Raw genomic sequence first — 15000 nt, forward strand, 5'->3', positions numbered from 1 at the left:
TGGAGGAAAAGAAAAATATCGAAAAAGCACTGCGGTGTGCCGTGCGTAGGGACGGGCGCGCGTGCCACATGCCGCCGAAATATGGGTGTCGGAGAAAACAGAGTGCCGCGCGTAACGAGGGGCGCGCGTGTTACAGAGAGATATGCCCAAACGCATGAAAGTGTACGCAGGTGTCCTAAGGCAGTTTTTTTTTTTTTCCTCATTTTGATGTCGCCCCGGCTGACGCGGTTTTCGTTTTTCCGTGCCGCCCCGGCTGACGCAGTTTTTGCGCCGCCCCGGCTGACGCGGTTTTTGCGCCGCCCCGGCTGACGCTGTTTTCGCGCCGCCCCGGCTGACGCGGTTTTCGCGCCGCCCCGGCTGACGCGGTTCGGACTTTGCACTTTTTGGCTCACCCCGGCTGGCGGCCCACTCACTCGATCGCCAGGTCTGTTTGCCCCGGTGGTTCCACCGCCAGGCTTAAGCGCGAACTTTTTTTGTTTGTTTTCTTTTGATTAAGCGCAAGCTTTTTTCTTTGTTTTCTTTTGATTAAGCGCGGGCTTTTTTCTTTGTTTTTTTTTTATTTCGCCCCGGCAGACGCGGTTTTTGCGCCGCCCCGGCTGACGCGGTTTTTGCCGCCCCGGCTGACGCAGTTCGGACTTAGCACTTTTCGGCTGTGCCTGGCTGGCGGCCCACTCACTCGATCGCCATGTCTGTTTGCCACAGTTTTCCCGGTGGTGCCGCACCCGGGCTCGCCCCGGCTGACGCAGTTTTCGCGCCGCCCCGGCTGACGCGGTTTCGTGCCGCCCCGGCAGACGCGGTTTTCGCGCCGCCCCGGCTGACGCGGTTTCGTGCCGCCCCGGCAGACGCAGTTCGGACTTAGCACTTTTCGGCTGTGCCTGGCTGGCGGCCCACTCACTCGATCGCCATGTCTGTTTGCCACAGTTTTCCCGGTGGTGCCGCACCCGGGCTCGCCCCGGCTGACGCAGTTTTCGCGCCGCCCCGGCTGACGCGGTTTCGTGCCGCCCCGGCAGACGCGGTTTTCGCGCCGCCCCGGCTGACGCGGTTTCGTGCCGCCCCGGCAGACGCAGTTCGGACTTAGCACTTTTCGGCTGTGCCTGGCTGGCGGCCCACTCACTCAATCGCCATGTCTGTTTGCCACAGTTTTCCCGGTGGTGCCGCACCCGGGCTCGCCCCGGCTGACGCAGTTTTCGCGCCGCCCCGGCTGACGCGGTTTCGTGCCGCCCCGGCAGACGCGGTTTTCGCGCCGCCCCGGCTGACGCGGTTTCGTGCCGCCCCGGCAGACGCAGTTCGGACTTAGCACTTTTCGGCTGTGCCTGGCTGGCGGCCCACTCACTCGATCGCCATGTCTGTTTGCCACAGTTTTCCCGGTGGTGCCGCACCCGGGCTCGCCCCGGCAGACGCGTTTTTTTTTTCTTTCGCCCCGGCTGACGCAGTTTTCGCGCCGCCCCGGCTGACGCGGTTTCGTGCCGCCCCGGCAGACGCGGTTTTTTGCGCCGCCCCGGCTGACGCGGTTTTTGCCGCCCCGGCTGACGCAGTTCGGACTTAGCACTTTTCGGCTGTGCCTGGCTGGCGGCCCACTCACTCGATCGCCATGTCTGTTTGCCACAGTTTTCCCGGTGGTGCCGCACCCGGGCTCGCCCCGGCTGACGCAGTTTTCGCGCCGCCCCGGCTGACGCGGTTTCGTGCCGCCCCGGCAGACGCGGTTTTCGCGCCGCCCCGGCTGACGCGGTTTCGTGCCGCCCCGGCAGACGCAGTTCGGACTTAGCACTTTTCGGCTGTGCCTGGCTGGCGGCCCACTCACTCGATCGCCATGTCTGTTTGCCACAGTTTTCCCGGTGGTGCCGCACCCGGGCTCGCCCCGGCTGACGCAGTTTTCGCGCCGCCCCGGCTGACGCGGTTTCGTGCCGCCCCGGCAGACGCGGTTTTCGCGCCGCCCCGGCTGACGCGGTTTCGTGCCGCCCCGGCAGACGCAGTTCGGACTTAGCACTTTTCGGCTGTGCCTGGCTGGCGGCCCACTCACTCGATCGCCATGTCTGTTTGCCACAGTTTTCCCGGTGGTGCCGCACCCGGGCTCGCCCCGGCAGACGCGTTTTTTTTTTTCTTTCGCCCCGGCTGACGCAGTTTTCGCGCCGCCCCGGCTGACGCGGTTTCGTGCCGCCCCGGCAGACGCGGTTTTTTTGCGCCGCCCCGGCTGACGCGGTTTTTGCCGCCCCGGCTGACGCAGTTCGGACTTGGCACTTTTTGGCTGAGCCTGGCTGGTGGCCCACTCACTCGATCGCCATGTCTGTTAGCCACAGTTTTCCCGGTGGTGCCGCACCCGGGCTCGCCCCGGCTGACGCAGTTTTCGCGCCGCCCCGGCAGACGCGGTTTTCGCGCCGCCCCGGCTGACGCGGTTTTTGCCGCCCCGGCTGACGCAGTTCGGACTTGGCACTTTTTGGGCTGAGCCTGGCTGGCGGCCCACTCACTCGATCGCCATGTCTGTTTGCCACAGTCTTCCCGGTGGTGCCGCACCCGGGCTCGCCCCGGCAGACGCGTTTTTTTTTTCTTTCGCCCCGGCAGACGTGGTTCCCCCCCCCCCCCCTTTTCGCTCGCCCCGGCTGACGAGGTTTTCGCGCCGCCCCGGCTGACGCAGTTTTCGCGCCGCCCCGGCTGACGCGGTTTCGTGCCGCCCCGGCTGACGCGGTTTTCGCGCCGCCCCGGCTGACGCGGTTTTTGCGTCGCCCCGGCTGACACGGTTCGGACTTTGCACTTTTCGGCTGTGCCTGGCTGGCGGCCCACTCACTCGATCGCCATGTCTGTTTGCCACAGTTTTCCCGGTGGTGCCGCACCCGGGCTCGCCCCGGCTGACGCAGTTTTCGCGCCGCCCCGGCTGACGCGGTTTCGTGCCGCCCCGGCAGACGCGGTTTTCGCGCCGCCCCGGCTGACGCGGTTTCGTGCCGCCCCGGCAGACGCAGTTCGGACTTAGCACTTTTCGGCTGTGCCTGGCTGGCGGCCCACTCACTCGATCGCCATGTCTGTTTGCCACAGTTTTCCCGGTGGTGCCGCACCCGGGCTCGCCCCGGCAGACGCGTTTTTTTTTTTTCTTTCGCCCCGGCTGACGCAGTTTTCGCGCCGCCCCGGCTGACGCGGTTTCGTGCCGCCCCGGCAGACGCGGTTTTTTGCGCCGCCCCGGCTGACGCGGTTTTTGCCGCCCCGGCTGACGCAGTTCGGACTTAGCACTTTTCGGCTGTGCCTGGCTGGCGGCCCACTCACTCGATCGCCATGTCTGTTTGCCACAGTTTTCCCGGTGGTGCCGCACCCGGGCTCGCCCCGGCTGACGCAGTTTTCGCGCCGCCCCGGCTGACGCGGTTTCGTGCCGCCCCGGCAGACGCGGTTTTCGCGCCGCCCCGGCTGACGCGGTTTCGTGCCGCCCCGGCAGACGCAGTTCGGACTTAGCACTTTTCGGCTGTGCCTGGCTGGCGGCCCACTCACTCGATCGCCATGTCTGTTTGCCACAGTTTTCCCGGTGGTGCCGCACCCGGGCTCGCCCCGGCTGACGCAGTTTTCGCGCCGCCCCGGCTGACGCGGTTTCGTGCCGCCCCGGCAGACGCGGTTTTCGCGCCGCCCCGGCTGACGCGGTTTCGTGCCGCCCCGGCAGACGCAGTTCGGACTTAGCACTTTTCGGCTGTGCCTGGCTGGCGGCCCACTCACTCGATCGCCATGTCTGTTTGCCACAGTTTTGCCGGTGGTGCCGCACCCGGGCTCGCCCCGGCAGACGCGTTTTTTTTTTCTTTCGCCCCGGCTGACGCAGTTTTCGCGCCGCCCCGGCTGACGCGGTTTCGTGCCGCCCCGGCAGACGCGGTTTTTTTGCGCCGCCCCGGCTGACGCGGTTTTTGCCGCCCCGGCTGACGCAGTTCGGACTTGGCACTTTTTGGCTGAGCCTGGCTGGTGGCCCACTCACTCGATCGCCATGTCTGTTAGCCACAGTTTTCCCGGTGGTGCCGCACCCGGGCTCGCCCCGGCTGACGCAGTTTTCGCGCCGCCCCGGCAGACGCGGTTTTCGCGCCGCCCCGGCTGACGCGGTTTTTGCCGCCCCGGCTGACGCAGTTCGGACTTGGCACTTTTTGGGCTGAGCCTGGCTGGCGGCCCACTCACTCGATCGCCATGTCTGTTTGCCACAGTCTTCCCGGTGGTGCCGCACCCGGGCTCGCCCCGGCAGACGCGTTTTTTTTTTCTTTCGCCCCGGCAGACGTGGTTCCCCCCCCCCCCCCTTTTCGCTCGCCCCGGCTGACGAGGTTTTCGCGCCGCCCCGGCTGACGCAGTTTTCGCGCCGCCCCGGCTGACGCGGTTTCGTGCCGCCCCGGCTGACGCGGTTTTCGCGCCGCCCCGGCTGACGCGGTTTTTGCGTCGCCCCGGCTGACACGGTTCGGACTTTGCACTTTTCGGCTGTGCCTGGCTGGCGGCCCACTCACTCGATCGCCATGTCTGTTTGCCACAGTTTTCCCGGTGGTGCCGCACCCGCGCTTGCCCCGGCAGACGCGTTTTTTTTTTTCTTTTCGCCCCGGCTGACGCAGTTTTCGCCCCGCCCCGGCTGACGCGGTTTCGTGCCGCCCCGGCAGACGCGGTTTTTTGCGCCGCCCCGGCTGACGCGGTTTTTGCCGCCCCGGCTGACGCAGTTCGGACTTTGCACTTTTTGGCTGAGCCTGGCTGGCGGCCCACTCACTCGATCGCCATGTCTGTTTGCCACAGTTTTCCCGGTGGTGCCGCACCCGGGCTCGCCCCGGCAGACGCGTTTTTTTTTTCCTTCGCCCCGGCAGACGTGGTTCCCCCCCCCCCCTCCGTCTTTCTTTTTGTTTTTTTTTTCGCCGCGGCTGAAGAGGATTTTTCGGTGCCTCGACGCCCCGGTAGTCGCGGTTTTTCCGTTTCCGCACGGCCCCGGCTGACGCTGCTCGGTCACAGTCGCCTTTTGTGAGGATTGCAGACTTCTTGAGCGCGGGTGTTTTTTTTTTGTTGTTGTTGTTGTTTTATTACGCATTCGCTCCAGCAGACGCTGTTTAGACTTTTTGTTTCCTCTTTTATCCTGCGACGAGGTGACGAGGTTTATTCGGTGCCCCGCCGCCCCGGCTGAAGTGATTTTTCCTGTCCCGTGCCGCCCCGGCTGACGCGGTTGGGACTTCGCGTTTGTTCGGCCGCCACGGGTTTTGGCGCACTCGCTCGGTTGCTTGTTGTTGCCACTTGTTGCGAACCCAGGTTTCTTGAGCGAGCGCGGGCGTTTTTTCTTCCTTTCTTTCTTTGTTCTATGTGTTAGCGAATCGGCCTTTAATATCACACGAGGACTCACAACCAACAATTTTCAGTTTGAAGTGTAAAAAATCTGCAGGTGTTGACGTAACTGACTTGCCCCGTACCCTTGAGTACATCCATGAAGTTCTCGTAGTACTACTAAATCGCATTATTCCAAGTGGAGAAATTCCCATAAACTTGCAAACCTCTACACGAAAATCGGTGCGCGTGATAAAGTTGAAAATTATCGTCCGATATCAAATGTGCCTTCTATAACACAAATTCTAGGAAAAAAAAAAAAAACACTTGTTCGCCGTTTTCTGCGCCGTGACTGGCAGCACTCCGGCGAAGCGAAACGGGGTCGATTCGAGCACGATATCGGCGTCTTTCGACGTGCTCGCCGGCGACCGTCGCACGAGTACGTCGCACGAGCGCGTCTGCCGGGGCGCCGTTTGCGAAGCCGACGCAAAAGTGGGAACCGCCGCTCGGATGATCGCCGCTTTCGGCAGAGTGAGTGTTGGCACTCCGGGGAAGCGAAACAGCGTGAATGCGCCCACGAAATCGGCGTATTTTGAAGTGCCCGCCGGCGACCGTCGCACGAGTACGGTAAACCGCGTCAGCCGGGGCGTAGTTCGGGACGCCGACGAAAAAGTGGGAAGCGCAACTCGGATCTTCGCCGTTTTTGCAGGAGTGAGTGGCGGCCCTCCTGCGAGACCAAGAAGCATCGATTCGTGCACGAATTCGGCGCCTTTCGACGTGATCGCCGGCGACCGTCGCTCGAGTAGGGCAAACCGCGTCTGCCGGGGCGGGCTTCGGGACGCCGATGCGAAAGTGGGAAACGCTGCTCGGATGTTCGCCGTTTTTGGCCGAGTGAGTGCTGGCACTCGGGCGAAGCCAAACGGGGCCGATTACGGCACGATATCGGCGTCTTTCGACGTGCCCGGCGGCGACCGTCGCACGAGTACGGTAAACCGCGTCAGCCCGGGCGGAGTTCGGGACGCCGATGCGAAAGTGGAGAACGCCGCTCGGATCTTCGCCGTTTTTGGAGGAGTGAGTGGCGGCACTCCGGAGAAGCCAAGGAGCGCCAATTAGCGCACGATATCGGCGTCTTTCGACGCGCTCGCCGGCGACCGTCGAACGAGTAGGGCAAACCGCGTCTGCCGGGGCGGGGTTTACGACGCCGACGCAAAAGTGGGAACCGCCGCTCGGATGTTGGCCGTTTTTGGCAGAGTGAGTGCTGGCACACCGGCGACGCGAAAGAGCGCGAAAGCGCCCACGAAAGTGGCGTATTTGGACGTGCTTGACGGCGACCGCTGCAGGAGTACGAAAAACCACGTCAGCCGGGGCGAGCGACCCACGGCGGTCTGGGTGCTTATCGCTGCTATTATAGGGGCACCCCGGCAGACGCAGAAAAAAAAAATTTTTTTTCGACCTTCTTTTTTGCTGGTCGAGCTCGGGTAACCCAGGTCGCAATGGGAGCCGCGCACGAAAGCGGCGTCGCGAGACGCGTTCGCGGTCGCTAGTCGCACGAGCTCGGCAACCGCGTCAGCCGGCGCGGAGTTCGGGATGCCGACGGCTAAGTGGGTACCGCTGCTCGGATGTTCGCCGTTTTTGGCCGAGTGAGTGCTGGCACTCCGGCGAAGCGAAACGGGGCCGATTCGGGCACGATATCGGCGTATTTCGACGTGCTCGCCGGCGACCGTCGCACGAGTACGGCAAAGCGCGTCTGCCGGGGCGAGGTTTGCGATGCCGACGAAAAAGTGGGAAGCGCCGCTCGGATCTTCGCCGTTTTTGCAGGAGTGAGTGGCGGCCCTCCTGCGAGACCAAGAAGCATCGACTCGCGCACGATATCGGTGTCTTTCGACGTGCCCGCCGGCCACCGCCGCACGAGTACGGCAAACCGCGTATGCCGGGGCGGGGTTGGCGACGCCGACGCAAAAGTGGGAACCGCCACTAGGATGTTCGCCGTTTTTGGCAGAGTGAGTGCTGGCACACCGGCGACGCGAAAGAGCGCGAAAGCGCCCACGAAAGTGGCGTATTTGGACGTGCTTGACGGCGACCGCTGCAGGAGTACGAAAAACCACGTCAGCCGGGGCGAGCGACCCACGGCGGTCTGGGTGCTTATCGCTGCTATTATAGGGGCACCCCGGCAGACGCAGAAAAAAAAAATTTTTTTTCGACCTTCTTTTTTGCTGGTCGAGCTCGGGTAACCCAGGTCGCAATGGGAGCCGCGCACGAAAGCGGCGTCGCGAGACGCGTTCGCGGTCGCTAGTCGCACGAGCTCGGCAACCGCGTCAGCCGGCGCGGAGTTCGGGATGCCGACGGCTAAGTGGGTACCGCTGCTCGGATGTTCGCCGTTTTTGGCCGAGTGAGTGCTGGCACTCCGGCGAAGCGAAACGGGGCCGATTCGGGCACGATATCGGCGTATTTCGACGTGCTCGCCGGCGACCGTCGCACGAGTACGGCAAAGCGCGTCTGCCGGGGCGAGGTTTGCGATGCCGACGAAAAAGTGGGAAGCGCCGCTCGGATCTTCGCCGTTTTTGCAGGAGTGAGTGGCGGCCCTCCTGCGAGACCAAGAAGCATCGACTCGCGCACGATATCGGTGTCTTTCGACGTGCCCGCCGGCCACCGCCGCACGAGTACGGCAAACCGCGTATGCCGGGGCGGGGTTGGCGACGCCGACGCAAAAGTGGGAACCGCCACTAGGATGTTCGCCGTTTTTGGCAGAGTGAGTGCTGGCACTCCGGCGAAGCGAAAGAGCGCGAATGCGCCCACGAAAGTGGCGTGTTTGGACGTGCTTGACGACGACCACCGCAGGAAAACGAAAAACCACGTCAGCCGGGGCGAGCGACCCATGGCGGTCTGGGTGCTTATCGCTGCTATTATAGGGGCACCCCGGCAGACGCAAAAAAAAAAAAAATTTTTTTTCGACATTCTTTCTTGCTCGTCGACCTCGGGTGACCCAGGTCGCAGTGGGAGCCGCGCACGAAAGCGGCGTCGCGAGACGGCTTCGCGGTCGCTAGTCGCACGAGCTCGGCAACCGCGTCTGCCGGGGCGGAGTTCGGGACGCCGACGGCTAAGTGGGAACCGCCGCTCGGATGTTCGCCGTTTGTGGCCGAGTGAGTGCTGGCACTCCGGCGAAGCCAAACGGGGCCGATTCCGGCACGATATCGGCGTCTTTCTACGTGCTCGCCGGCGACCGTCGCACGAGTACGGCAAAGTGCGTCTGCCGGGGCGGGGTTTGCGACGCGTACGCAATAGTGAGAACCGTCGCTCGGATGTTCGTCGTCTTTCGCCGAGCCAGTGCTGGCACTCCGGCGAAGCCGAACGGAGCCGATTCGGGCACGATATCGGCGTCTTTCCACGTGCTCGCCGGCGACCGTCGCACGAGTACGGTAAACCGCGTCAGCCGGGGCGGAGTTCGGGACGCCGATGCGAAAGTGGGAAGCGCCGCTCGGATCTTCGCCGTTTTTGGAGGAGTCAGTGGCGGCACTCCGGTGAAGCCAAGGTGCGCCAATTCGCGCACGATATCGGCGTCTTTCGACGTGCCCGCCGGCCACCGTCGCACGAGTACGGCAAACCTCGTCTGCCGGGGCGGGGTTTGCGACGCCGACGCAAAAGTGGGAACCGCCGCTCGGATGTTCGCCGTTTTTGGCAGAGTGAGTGCTGGCACTCCGGCGAAGCGAAAGAGCGTGAATGCGCCCACGAAAGTAGCGTATTTGGACGTGCTTGACGGCGACCGCCGCAGGAGTACGAAAAACCACGTCAGCCGGGGCGAGCGACCCACGGCGGTCTGGGTGCTTATCGCTGCTATTATAGGGGCACCCCGGCAGACGCAGAAAGAAAAAAAAAAAATGGGGACATGGCGTGCGTCACCGTGCGGCTTCGCAGCGTTGCCGAAGTCGCCGAGCCCTTCGACTGAGCCGAACGGCGGACAGGGAACGTTGGTCGGCCGTTCTAACCTGTCGGTGCCACGCCGAGACGTCGTTAAGGAAAACCGCGTCGTGGGCCTCTACGACGCCGTCGAGTCGTTGTACGTTTGGTGTCCAGCGTGTCGGCGGCGAGTAGCGGACACGTCGTTCACGACTTCGGTCTTTCGCAGTCGACGCGAACTTGCGGAGAGTCGTGGTGCCTCACGTTTTCGGCAGAAACCGCGGCGGAATTTTCCCGTGCGTGCGCGCACGACCTCGGTGCTGTGCCGTCAGCGTAGTGTTGCACAAACTCGTGGCCTACCCAAGGTGCGGTACGTTTGCGGCCGTATCCTCGGTGGGAATTTCGTGAGTAGGGTCGCAAATTCTACGACCTCGGCGGGTTTGAGAGCGACGTAGACTTGTGGCACGCTCAACGTGCCACACGTTTCGGGGCACACCCGCGGTGAAATTTTCTCGAGTACGCTCGTATTAGTGCCCAAGGAGGTCTGGGTACTTATCGCTGCTATTATGTGGGGGTTCTCGTGAGCGGCGTACGCGAAAGCGACCGGGTGTCTGATATGCGGCGGGCTTCGGCCTCGTCAAGCGTGTCCTCGGGTCTGCTCCAGGGGAATCCACGGCAGTCGTCTGCAGCCTCATCCGCTTGATGCGTTAGGGGCTGGTTGTCGGACGGTGCCGTTTTACCACGATATCGAGGTGTGTTCCGTGTCGTCCTCGGGCGATTCAGATGCGAAAGCGCCGAAGACGCGGGCGTGACCCGTCGTCTGGCGGCTTTGCAGTCTCGGCTCCGTTGCTAGTTCCGGCCGGTCCACCGACAGTGCAGCGGGCTTGGGCAACCCGCACGGCGCGACCGAGTCGATGCAACGAAAAAGAGCGAGCATGAACGTGCTTCTTGCCGCACGGCTCCCACTCGTCTTTCGGGAAGGTTGTGCCGTAGCGAGCTCGAACGCCGTCATCTCGGAGTGCAAAATAAGCGTGTTGGGGCGCCTGAAGGTGGCCTCCGCCGCACACAGACTGCGTCCGGCCCGCCGAAGGCGAGGACGGACGCGCAGTCGAACGATTACCTGGTTGATCCTGCCAGTAATCATATGCTTGTCTCAAAGATTAAGCCATGCATGTCTAAGTACATGCCGAAATAAGGCGAAACCGCGAATGGCTCATTAAATCAGTTATGGTTCCTTAGATCGTTTCTTCCTACTTGGATAACTGTGGCAATTCTAGAGCTAATACATGCAGTGAGCCTGGAGCCCTTTGGGTAACGGGTGCTTTTATTAGACCAAGATCGATCGGGTTTCGGCCCGTATTGTGTGGTGACTCTGGATAACTTTGTGCTGATCGCATGGCCACGAGCCGGCGACGTTTCTTTCAAGTGTCTGCCTTATCAACTTTCGATGGTAGGTTACTTGCTTACCATGGTTGTTACGGGTAACGGAGAATCAGGGTTCGATTCCGGAGAGGGAGCCTGAGAAACGGCTACCACATCCAAGGAAGGCAGCAGGCGCGCAAATTACCCACTCCCGGCACGGGGAGGTAGTGACGAAAAATAACAATACGGGACTCTTTTGAGGCCCCGTAATTGAAATGAGTACACTCTAAATCCTTTAACGAGGATCAATTGGAGGGCAAGTCTGGTGCCAGCAGCCGCGGTAATTCCAGCTCCAATAGCGTATACTAAAGCTGCTGCGGTTAAAAAGCTCGTAGTTGGATCTCAGTTCCAGACGAGTAGTGCATCTACCCGATGCGACGGCTCGGACTGAACATCATGCCGGTTCTTTCTTGGTGCACTTCATTGTGTGCCTCGAGATGGCCGGTGCTTTTACTTTGAAAAAATTAGAGTGCTCAACGCAGGCGAGTCGCCTGAATAAACTTGCATGGAATAATAGAACAAGACCTCGTTTCTGTTCTGTTGGTTTTTGGAATACGAGGTAATGATTAAGAGGGACGGACGGGGGCATTCGTATTGCGGCGCTAGAGGTGAAATTCTTGGACCGTCGCAAGACGAACTACTGCGAAAGCATTTGCCAAGAATGTTTTCATTGATCAAGAACGAAAGTCAGAGGTTCGAAGGCGATCAGATACCGCCCTAGTTCTGACCATAAACGATGCCAACCAGCGATCCGCCTGAGTTACTCAAATGACTCGGCGGGCAGCTTCCGGGAAACCAAAGTATTTGGGTTCCGGGGGAAGTATGGTTGCAAAGCTGAAACTTAAAGGAATTGACGGAAGGGCACCACCAGGAGTGGAGCCTGCGGCTTAATTTGACTCAACACGGGAAAACTTACCCGGCCCGGACACTGGGAGGATTGACAGATTGAGAGCTCTTTCTTGATTCGGTGGATGGTGGTGCATGGCCGTTCTTAGTTGGTGGAGCGATTTGTCTGGTTAATTCCGATAACGAACGAGACTCTAGCCTATTAAATAGGTGCGGGGTTCCCAGCACCTTACAACCTTCTTAGAGGGACAAGCGGCTCCTAGCCGCACGAAACAGAGCAATAACAGGTCTGTGATGCCCTTAGATGTCCGGGGCCGCACGCGCGCTACACTGAAGGAAGCAGCGTGTCTTTATCCCTGTCTGAAAAGACTGGGTAACCCGTGGAACTTCTTTCGTGATTGGGATAGGGGCTTGCAATTGTTCCCCTTGAACGAGGAATTCCCAGTAAGCGCGAGTCATAAGCTCGCGTTGATTACGTCCCTGCCCTTTGTACACACCGCCCGTCGCTACTACCGATTGAATGATTTAGTGAGGTCTTCGGACCGATGTCCGGCGCGGCCTTTCGGTTGCGCCGGTCTGTTGGAAAGATGACCAAACTTGATCATTTAGAGGAAGTAAAAGTCGTAACAAGGTTTCCGTAGGTGAACCTGCGGAAGGATCATTAACGGATTGTGAAGGGTGAGCGCCTCAGCTGCGTCTGCGCCCGACACTTTCTGCCGCTGACCCCGTTTGGACGCGGGGTCGGCTTTTCCCCACGGGGCTGCCTGAATGTGGAGCGGCACCCCGTGACAAATTGTTGCGCCCAGCGGACGCCAACACCGCGACCTTGGACGGTCGGCCAGGTGGCGGACGCGGGTACAAACGGCGCAACGCACTCATAGGTCGGCTTTCGACCCGCCACTGCACCGTGGCTCGAAGCGCTCGAAATGCGCGACCCGACCGCTGCGGGACCGCCTAGTACTGTAAACAGGAGCGGCGGAGCGCGAACGGCGAGTCGTGGTTACGTCGGTAGAAGGCGAGGCTGCGCGTTCCCGAAACGCCAGCCGAGTGCCCTCCCGACCGTTCGAGCGTGCAAGAACGAGACCCGACAATCGCGCGGCGACTGCCAAGTACGAGAGGAACGGCACAAGCGTCGGCGGTCGGTCAAGGAACTGGCGATGTGACGGGTCCGCTGTGCACCAGTGCATACCGTCCCGCCGTCCGCGGCAAGCGCCTCCGCGTCCTCGGGTGACGGAGGCTGCCGGTCGGTTCTTGCAGGCGAGGGATCTCGCTGGCACCGGTTCGCGTTGACGCGCGGCCGGTCATGGCACGGCGATGCGACGGCCGAGGTGCGCAGTACTCGATGGAGGAACCGCACGCTCCGATGACCGTCCCGCCCTCCGCGGCGTATGCGTACCGACCGTAATGGTTGCAGCAGCGCCGGCCGGCTTTTGAATTCGCCACACGAAACACGGTGCGAGATCGCGGTTAGGGGAGCGTCGACGTTGCCAGGCGTTTTGCTTGCTGCCGAGGGAAAGGCGGCACGGCCACGTCGCGCTCGTCGCGATTAGCGGGTCTGCGCGCTTTGGGAAGGTGCCGCAACGACTTGCCGAAAGAGGAAGCACGGAAGAACGAGGGACTTGGACGTCCCGACAATTGAACGCACTTGCGGCCAGGCCCTTGCTGGCTTCGTTCTTCCGCCTCGAGTAGGCTCGTACGCGGCTCCGGCGCCGAAAGTGGTCCTTGGCACCGACTTCGGTGGACGTGGGAAGTGCCGCGCAAGTACGGCGCGCCTGGCTCCACCTGTTGGCTAAAGTAGGCAGCCGGATCGGCATTTTGGTGTGCGGTGGCAAACCGTGGATGCGAAAAAAGCTTGTGCGATTTCGTGGAACAAAAAGCGGGGGTCCCCCTTTTTATGCGGAGGAGACCGACCCGCCTGCCGTGGTGAACCGCGACGCCACGGTAAAAACGGGAGAGGCTTGTCGATGGGACCGTGCATCCCGCGCTCCACGGAGGCCGGGAGGCGGCCGCCCGAGGAAATGTGTAGCCGTCGAGGCCCGCATCTGCGTGCACTCTTATCCAAATGGGTGTACCGCAGGCATTTTCTGGTTAGGCGGGCCAATGAGAGTGAGCACACAACGATACCTACGGGTCCGGCTTGGAGAACCGGCTTCGACGCCTCCCGAGTATTTATAGAGGGGTGGACCACGAAAGCACTCGCAAGTAGCGAAAGCGAAACGCCGTCCGAAACACACCGTTTGCTCGATTTGCGGCAGCCGAAAAAGGCGCGGCAGAGTTTTGGAGTCCAAGCGTGCGCTGAAAAGCGCCCTTCTTGGCCACTGTTTGGCCGAGTGCCAGAAACGTTTGGTTTTGACTGTACGGAATTGAACAAACACTTTTTCACGACTCTAAGCGGTGGATCACTCGGTTCTCGGGTCGATGAAGAACGCAGCCAGCTGCGAGACTTGGTGTGAATTGCAGGACACACTGAGCACTGATTCTTTGAACGCACATTGCGGCCTTGGGTCTTCCCTTGGCTTCGTCTGTCTGAGGGTCGGATCACATATCAAGAGAGCCTTCGGCGCACAAGGGAACGTGAGCCGTCGACTCGTTTTGACCGCGTCGGCAACACGGACAGCACGCTGAACACCTCACAGCGAGCGCCAACAGCGGCCACTCAAGGGCGAGACGGTGGCGACCGTCGTGCCAGAGCCCAACCGAAACGGGGGCGACCGACTGCATTGAGGATGTGGCACCTCGTTGAGACCGCCGCAGGACTTCGAGTCGGAAGGAAGCCTGCAGGGAAAGTGCGGTCGAGGTTGCGTACTCCTCTCTGCGACCGGGCGCGCAAGAGCTGCGAGAGCCACGGACGCGCAACTTTAACGCACGGTAAACACGAGGAGCGAAAGCCGGCCAGCAAAGCTTCTCCAGCCGTGCGCAAAGTGCGCGAGATCGCAGCCTTGCGTTGCGCTTGTTGCCCTCGAAGTAAGCAGGGTGTCCCGTAGACCGGGCGCTCGAACACGCTGCGGGGCCGTGCCTCCTCCAGGCTTTGCCGCGCGAACAGGGAACGTTCGCGCGCAAAGCGCAGGGAGGTGAGGAGGCTGCGCCCGACGTTTGCGGTTCGCTGCGTACGCGGTTGATGCGGAGAGCACGGCGCGACGACTTGCCGCGAAGCGGAAAAAGTCTCCCGCACGAGTTGGCGAAACGTTGGCGAAGCTTAAGGCGTTCTCGTCGTAGTCCGCCGTCGGTCTAAGTGCTTCGCAGTTCCCGTCCCGTTCAAAAAACTGGGCCACTCCAGTTGGGGCGGGGGCGACGCTACACGAGACGATGCCTCTCGCCAGGCTGCGTGGCTGCCCTTGCGGCGGCGGCGACTGGCCTCGGCGGTGTTTGGGCTTTCGACACGGTCGTTTATCACGCAACTGCTCGGACGACGCACGCGCGCAGCGGAATGCCGCTTGCCAGCCTTGTGAAGATGTGACCCTGTACAGGGTTGCGGGCGCACTTGGTAGGGCGTCGTACTCGGTTCGCGATGGGTTTACGAACGTGTCCCGTCACTTCCACGTCACACCGGTTGTGCGCCGCACGCGTGCAGCGGGGAAGCCGATTGCCAGCCTTGTG

The 15000-nt window shown here is 61.8% G+C and overlaps 2 non-coding genes across 2 annotated transcripts; both read left to right on the forward strand.

The window, feature by feature from the left end:
- Positions 1–10252: 10252 nt before the first annotated feature.
- Positions 10253–12067, forward strand: LOC142793989 (small subunit ribosomal RNA). The gene has a single exon (XR_012891980.1). It is a non-coding gene; the product is annotated as a small subunit ribosomal RNA (ribosomal RNA).
- A 1719-nt stretch (positions 12068–13786) lies between these two features.
- On the forward strand, positions 13787–13939 carry LOC142794000 (5.8S ribosomal RNA). Its single transcript, XR_012891990.1, has one exon. It is a non-coding gene; the product is annotated as a 5.8S ribosomal RNA (ribosomal RNA).
- Positions 13940–15000: the final 1061 nt, after the last annotated feature.

The sequence above is a fragment of the Rhipicephalus microplus genome, unplaced genomic scaffold (assembly GCF_043290135.1).
Source record: "Rhipicephalus microplus isolate Deutch F79 unplaced genomic scaffold, USDA_Rmic scaffold_360, whole genome shotgun sequence".
NCBI lineage: Eukaryota > Metazoa > Arthropoda > Arachnida > Ixodida > Ixodidae > Rhipicephalus > Rhipicephalus microplus.